Here is an 8,334-nt window from a genome sequence, read left to right on the forward strand (position 1 = left end):
TTGAGCCCCAAGAGCGGTGCCTCCCAACTCGTCCTCACAAGAGCCCGCGACTCCCTGAGACTTGATCTCATGTCAACCAAACCTCCAACATATATGAAGATGCTATTTGTTCTTTCGGATACGTCCGATACCATCTTCATATCGTTAAGGCTAACCGGCCATTGACCTCCTCCTTCTGTGCCGATGAACGCGCATTGCCCGAACTCGTACGGGACCCGGTAAGATTGTCTGTCGCGAGTAATGAGTGTTATGGGTAGGGGCTCTACGAATGTAGTGTGTGGACATCAAGTTGGAAATGTGGGTCTCACGGGGAACGTGCAATGGATAAATTCCAGCAGTCGCACTATCCTTTGTGCCCTCGGTGGCTCAGATGGTTAGAGCGTCTGCCATGTAAGCAGGAGATCCCGGGTTCGAGTCCCGATCGGGGCACACATTGTCAACTGTCCTCGTCGATGTATATCAACGCCTGTAGACGGCTTAGGGTCTTTATTTAATTATCATTTCAAACCTCCAACAAGTTTTACCAACTTGCTAAACTTCACCGAACGACTTACGTTTATCTTTTCGAATAACACTATAAAATGACAGACGGTAAATAATATTTTGTTAAGCTAAGAAATAAAGCGAGAATGAGACGTTTGGCAAAGCATGTTTACAACAGTCTTGTTAAATAAAACCTTTTTTATGTACCAGCGGAAGCTGCGGATAAAATAAACCTTTATTTGCTACCAGTTTGTCGAAACGATCACCATAAAATTGCTACAGCAGTTTATCTACATCTGCATTTTACTTTCCATGCCAACTTACAGTGTGTTGGCTATAGCTGCTTTATTTACCACTATCACTTGCGCTTTACCTGCTCCACTCGACAGTGGTTCACGGGAAGAGCGATTATTAGTAAACCTGTGCGCCGGCTCGAATCTGTCTACTTTCACCTTCACCATCTTTTCGCGTGGTGGATGTAGGAGGGAGCAATGTACCACAATATTTGTTGACTCTTCTAGGAACGAACGCCCTCAGAACTTAAACAGTAAACCACATCGTGATGCACGACACCTCTGTTGCAGTGTCTGTCAGTGGAGCTTGTCGATCGTCTCCGTAATGCATTCGTGCTTGGTAAGTGAACATGTAACGAAACGCGCTCCTCTACTCGGGATCTTTTTCTATTTGCTCCATCAGTCCTGTCTGGTACAGGTCGCAGACTGACACGAACACTAAAATTTGTTAAAACTTGTAACATTGCAGATTAGGTCTCTGGAAAGATATTTTCTCCTTGGTGTTCTGTAATACACATTTATTGACATGCTTCGAGACCAACTCACATAAGAAGAAAGGCCGAAATGCTCATACACAGTACAGTGTCATGTGTCAGCTAACTGCTGCAAAGTGCAAACTGTGATTCCACCTTTCCTCGAACGTGTTCTAATGACGAGTTAAGCTCGAAACGCGTCGGTAAACGTGGATTACTTAACACACAGTGAAAAAAAATTCTAGCTATCTAATCAGCAGTGTTAAAAATTTTAAAACATTTTGTTACGCAAGGTTACAATCCTCGTATGCGGCTTCATGACGCACCTAAAAAAATACGAGCAATATTCGAGTATTGTTCGCAAGAGTGTTTTTTAAGTTACCTCCTTTGTGCGTGGACTGCAGTTCTCAGGATTCTTCCAATGAATCTGTCTGCCATCTGCCTTTCCCACGATTTGTCGTACGTGGTCGGTCCATTCTGAATCGCTCCTTACGCACACTCCTACATATTTTATGGAAGTAACTGCTTCCACTGATTGATCTGCAACCCTGCAGTCGTACAGTAATACGTCTCTCTACCTGTGTATGCGCAATGCGATACATTTGTTTACATTGAGAATCAGCTGTAGCTCCCCTGCACCAAGCGCCGATCCTTTGCAGTTCTTCCTACATTTATTTCGCAGCAATTCTGTAGCGTTGCTACAACCATCGTCTGTTTCCGACGTTATCTACTCCTCGTTTATATGTATATATAATGAAAAGTAATGGGCCAATGAGACTCTGAAGATTTCTCTCCATTGACTGTGACGTGCTGTGTTCCATTTGCTAGAAATTCTTCGATCCAGTTACAAGCCGACCTGATACTCGGCACGCTCGCGTTTGTTTTCATTAGGCGGCAGTGCCGAACTGTATCGAGCGCCTTCCGAAACTCAAGGCTCACGGCATCCACCTGGGCATCTGTGCTACTGCTTTCTGGATCTCGTGGACGAACAGAGCGAGCTGGGTTTTACGTGATCATTTGATTCGGAAGTAACGCTGATTCTTACAAAGGAAATTCTCGGTCTCCATAAATGTAATACCCGAGCAGATAACCTGTTATAAAATTCCACAACAGACCGACGGTAGAAATATATAGTAGACATATAGTTCAGTGCGTCCATTCGACGACCTAACTCGAAAACGGGAACGACTTCAGCTGTGTCGCAATAATCAGGAACGCTTCCCTCCTTCAGCGACTTAGCTTCTCTCTTGTTAGCCATTTCAGTTGCCTTTCTATACCAGGGCCACTTATTTCGCTATCTCTCATTCTGAAGTTCTTTCGACGATTTAAATGAGGAACTGCAGTGGAACCATCGACAGTGAAACAGTTTTGGAAAAAGTAGTATTTCGGCCTTCTCTGTGTCATCCTCAGTTTCGAAACCGTTATGGCCAAAGAGTGTCTCGACAGGTGGCGTAGATTTAATGTAAGACCAAAACGTCATGGGATTTTCTGTCAGGTCGGCAGATACAACTTACGTTCGACATCGTTGAACGCTGCAGCCAGTTTTTGTCTGTCTGTGAGGCTTTCGATACGTTTAAATTTGCAGTGAAGCTCTCTTTGTTTTCGTAATAGCTTTCTAATACGCCTGTTGAATCAAGACGGGTCTTTCGATTTCTCACAATTTTGCTCAGCATCCTATATGACACCATTCTTACTGAGGAGTCAGTAAACATAAAATTGTATAAAAAAGTTTCGCATCACCAGCGTCAAAAATAAAACTTGCTGAACTGTCCATTATCAGATTCCCTGCTGCTACGTGGAGTGCACTGTGCATACCGACCACCACACAGGACGTTGTGCGCTCGCTTAAATATGTGTGTTCTGCGGCTCCGTTGTAGGAATTTTGTTTCCAGAAACTGACACGCGTGAAACAGCTGTATTAAAATCACAAGCGATTGTACAAGACGCGCGATAACAATCCAGAACAACATCAGGGAGGGGTCAGTGGATTCGAAGGCACATTACGCGTTGAAAAGACACCTTTTCAAATTTTCCATTTCCTCTTTCACAAAAAAATCATAGATAAAATATATAAACAAGCAAACAAAGCTTTGAAAATTTTTAAGTATTGTTTGGAAATACACGATAATGTCGGTCAACATGTGAGATACGTTACTTGCTATTATTTAATCTCATATTCCGTATAAGAACATGGTTCATGGTAGGACTGTTCTTGCTTTAATGTATCTACGTAGATGAAAATGAAGCGTATTCTCCCTTTTAGAATGTTAAATTTTACTTTTTTGGAATTTGAGAAATAAGTCGACAAGTCAGTCCATCATTGTTGTTTTTCGTTATTTCTACAGAACGTAATTTAGTCGGGCGACTGAAACAGACACATACCCGGCCTGTCAGTGACAATCAGCCGATAATTTTGAACGTCGTTTCGTATTCCAGTATAGGCAGATTTTTCGATCGTCCACGCCCGTATTCCTGTATTACCTGTCGGTAGATAGTGAAGTTAGTATTAACAGATAAAACATTCAAAATCTTAGGAATACGTTTCGTAAATAAATGAAGAAACAGGAAGAGTCGAAATGAATTAAAAATAATGCTGGTGATATATACAAACCACGTCTGTGTTTATCCAGTGTCTACCAAATACGACGAATCTTCCCGACCACGTATGAAAGTACGACTTTGTTTGTTTGCTCTCCTCTGTTCTGGAGCATATTCCCCAATAAAGCAACAATAATTGTCACTCTCCATAGCGTACTTAGCTTGGAACAGTTTCATTCGGATCCATCACGTAGGTTAATTAAATCAGCTGAACAGCGACGACGAGTGGCATATCTTTCGACGGTACGATGTCTTGTGATGTTGACCAATTATGAACAGAGGAGTCGTTTAGCGATCAGGATCGGCAGATGAATAATATTTCACGACAGCTTTTGTGTCTGGTTTTCCAAATTTGGAAACTGTCGGATTTATCGTAACCATCGCCAAAAACCTCCGGTAGAGTTCCTCACTAACCATATCGGTTTAAAAATCGTCCAAATTTGGAAACTGTCGGATTTATCGTAACCATCGCCAAAAACCTCCGGTAGAGTTCCTCACTAACCATATCGGTTTAAAAATCGTCTCGTGTTTGAAGCACCTACTGTAAAAATATGACCCAGTGATTGGCCGACTGAAAAATGTGCAAAAAAGGGCACTGAGCACTCTGGGACTTGCCATCTGAGGTCATCAGTCCCCTAGAACTACTTAAACCGAACTAACCTAAGGACATCACACACATCCATGCCGGAGGCAGGATTCAAACCTGCGACCGTCGCGCGGTTCCAGACTGTAGCGCCTAGAACCGCTCGGCCACTCCGGCCGGCGAAAAATGTGCATTTAGTCTTAGCTTTAGGAAGCTGTATTCCAATATGGCATCTGCTTGGTTCGGCCTGTGTCACAGGAACGATCTTGTATCGTATTGGTTCACGTTACCGAAATCCGACACGACTCAATGCGTTTTGCACTCGCGAGAATACTCAGCGATGAAAAATTCCACGTAATGACGTCACAAAACTCTTCCTGTTCGATATTCACGTTAGGTTTCACGTTCCGTGTTGTGAAGACTTCAGGAGAAAGTTCCTCGTCTATAATTGATAAGATGGGCTTGGGATCTGACTGAAATAACACTTTCTTAATGGCGTTCTGTCCCCGTCGCGACTGCTTTGAATAAGCTTCAGTGATATCTAGTTTGGCCTTGACCATCATGAAGTTGATCTCGATGTAATCTTGTTTTACAAAGGTTCCACGTTATACTTCGTACCACAAGATTTAAGCGAGAGATTACATTGACGGTGACAAAGGCCGAAAGTACTTATCTGTAAAGTGTTATTGCAGTCCAGACCCATCATTATAAATAAACTACTATACAAAGATTGCGGATTCTTATCTAGACTTTGTCATGAACAGAGCAAAGTTTAATGGCAGCTGTAGCATTGGCGTGCATATACTTCAGTGCGATAAATTTAGATTGTCTCGATGCCTTCCTAAGCCAAAGCATTTTTTGTTGTTGTTTTTTTTAATTCAAAGCTTTCGCGAAAATGTTAATTCACTCTTTGTCCCGCTCTTTGGTTCACGAGATGAAAATAGTCCGTAGCGTTATATTCACTTCTGAAGCATATTTTTAGTGAATACATTGTAAATTATGGATAAAATGCTAAGTGTATAGTTTTTTCATTCCTTACGTAATACAAAGCGTACAGCGTTGAGCCACATCTGTGAAACTGTTCTCATTTGTAGTCATTGACGCGAACAGCCGGCAGAAGACCCTACTATTCGACATACCATCTGGTTTTATTGTCTCTCCAGCTTTAAAAATTTCTGCTGAAATACCTTCATCTGCGTGTGACTTCCATTCCTTGATACCCCGTACTGTTTAACAGAACTTCAGGATTGTCGTTATTTCCATTTCTAGCTTTTGTTATTGATCTTCTGAAGAACAAAAATATTCAAAGACATCTTGGTATGTTTGCAGAAAACGTTCCCTGTTGTTCGTTATTATCTTAACGGAAGATATGTGGTGTTTGCCCGGTGCTGGTGTCTTCAATACTGTTACTCTTATCGTTTCCAGTTGCTTCTGTTGCCACTTTCTCTTGAAAATATTTAATTCGGCATATTCTATAGTGTTCCTGAAACACTCGCCTACCCTTTGATAGCTGTTTAGTTCAGTTTGAAATTTTCTTCTCTTTGTGCATTCTTCGTACCAGTAACTTCTTTTGCTGCTGGCATGAGTACCGTTATTAAACAACTGCCGTTTTCGTCTTTATATACTCTCTTTATTTCGAAGTCCCCGAGCCCGTTGCTTCATTTAATCCGGTGTACGTCGCTACTGTTAAGTAAATCATCATACCCCACTGAAAGGTCTCTGATGGATTCCTTTCATGTTAATTTCTTAAATCTGTTGTCATTTACGGCATAAATTCCTCTTCTAAATTTACTGTGGTGTTTCTGATTATCTGGGAGAAGACTGAGCAGTGAAATGTGTTACTTTTACACGTAAACAAGAACGATCTGTCACACTACTACACTTTAAAAAACAGTTTATATGTAATTCATGTCACACAGTCTCATACGGAACCTACATCCGCTTTCTTTTATATACTGTATATGACAAGATACTGTCATCCCCTTCCCTTCTGTGTGTGAGGATGAATGTGCAAATGTATTTCTAGTTGCCTGCTTGATGGTAGCAGACAATCCTGTCTGCTAGAGAACAGTAGGACCAACGTCGGAACAGGTAGCTACGCTTTCTAGAACCAGAGAGGTTTTCCATTCTTAGTATGTTCCTGTCCGTCCCTTGTCATGTTGGTATAGGGAGCTGCCTCTCTGGTCACTTCCGTTTGTAATTGGGAAGCACGCTCGCTAGGAGCGCAGGTCAGTCTGTCCGTGGCGAGCGTCTGAAGTGGTAAGATCTCCGGCTAAGAGCGTGTCTGCTAAGTCCGTAGGACAATGGATTTCTTAAGATCAGCCTAAATGAAAATTTAATGACCTTTATTTCAGGTTTTAGCTCTAAAATATCTAATGTTATCTTAAATTGCAACGCAGTGTATTTCGAGTGTCAACTTCAGAATATCTTCCAGTAGTTGCTTTGTCACTACTTTGTGAGTAAATTGGAACCACGTGTTGATCAGAAACTCTAACTAAGATCATCAATCTTAAATGCGAATGTGTTTGAGATTATAACGTCTCGTCTTAACAATATTTTTCAATATAGCAACTTTTCTTTATGTTCAACCCACGTGGGGTGTACTTTGTGAGACCAGCACCACGTGCTTATACAATTGTTTGACTCATCAGGTTAATAGTAAGACGATAGTAACCAGTTCGAGGTTTTTCTTTTTCAAATTGCTTTTCGATCTAATTTATTTTAATTATCAAAATTATTGTGCAGTTACACTCTTTGTGTAAACCAAGTGGACCATGTGAAGCATGTGGTGTAATCATCAAAGTAGCCCTCAGCTATTCTTTTCGGAAGATTTCACAGAGAGTTAGTATGAATTTAGTATACCAGTGTGTGGTAATTACATGACGGACAGGATTGCGCTACGAACGTAACTTCTTTGGGTGAAAATTGAATCGGTTGGTTGTGGTTAATTTCCTCTTGCATACGTTGCAACGTTCTTCGTGTGTTATTTTATGAATGTAGTGTTGTATGCAGTCTCCCAATCTTGGCTCCATATTTGATGTGTTCCATAAGATCACAAACTCACATTTTCACAATCCTAGATCAGGCACCAGCTTAGTTATGACTCAGATTTAACATGCTGAAATTTCAATGATCAATGTTAAAATAAATTTCCAAATATATAGAGTGATTTATTTCTTTTTATTTAAATTCTCTTTTTTATATATGTACCACCGGTTTTCGTATGACTATTAAAAGATTATAATTAATGTTAGAGTGGTTGGAAATTTGGTAAGCTAGACTGGATATCTGGTGAAACAGTTGCTCAGTAATGCAAGGTTAACTTCCTCAGATAGCTCACAGCTTTTAACCCGCTTTTATTGTCTATCAGCACCGCTTTCACATCAAATTAATAGAACAACATTACACCACATTTGTAAATTCCTTGCTGACGAGACTATTTTTGTCTGGTTTTGTATCTATATCATGCGTGCAGCTGTATGCCGGTACAGAGCAGACATGATTTCAAAAACAGATTAGGTAATTAAATAAGCGAATCGTGATAGTTGAAAAATTGTGTCGGACAAGACTGGAATCGCTATTTCCTTTATCATTGCGACCAGTAGCATCTGTAATTTGCGCTAATATAATACGATGTCATTGCTTTTAATTGATTTGATGCACGTCGACCGAAAAATTTCACTTGAGTGAGTTTAAGTTTTTCAGTTATGTGATTCTTAGTGGTTTTGTTGTTTACGAATTCAGTCACAAATCCCCCCACTTTCGAAACAACCACTGGATAACTAATTGAAATGCGGTAGACGAAGGGAGGGAATTCTGACAGTCCGAATGCAAACCAACACATGGCATCCGAAGCAATGCGCGTCCACAGGCCGTGGTCTTGCGGCTAGCGTTGCTGCCTCTA

At 41.0% G+C, this 8,334-nt stretch overlaps 1 non-coding gene across 1 annotated transcript; it reads left to right on the forward strand.

Annotated features, from left to right (window-relative positions):
- The first annotated feature begins 354 nt into the window (after nucleotides 1-354).
- Trnat-ugu (transfer RNA threonine (anticodon UGU)) lies at nucleotides 355-429 on the forward strand. Its single transcript has one exon. It is a non-coding gene; the product is annotated as a tRNA-Thr (tRNA).
- Nucleotides 430-8,334: the final 7,905 nt, after the last annotated feature.

This window comes from Schistocerca gregaria, chromosome 2, assembly GCF_023897955.1.
Source record: "Schistocerca gregaria isolate iqSchGreg1 chromosome 2, iqSchGreg1.2, whole genome shotgun sequence".
NCBI classification, from domain to species: domain Eukaryota; kingdom Metazoa; phylum Arthropoda; class Insecta; order Orthoptera; family Acrididae; genus Schistocerca; species Schistocerca gregaria.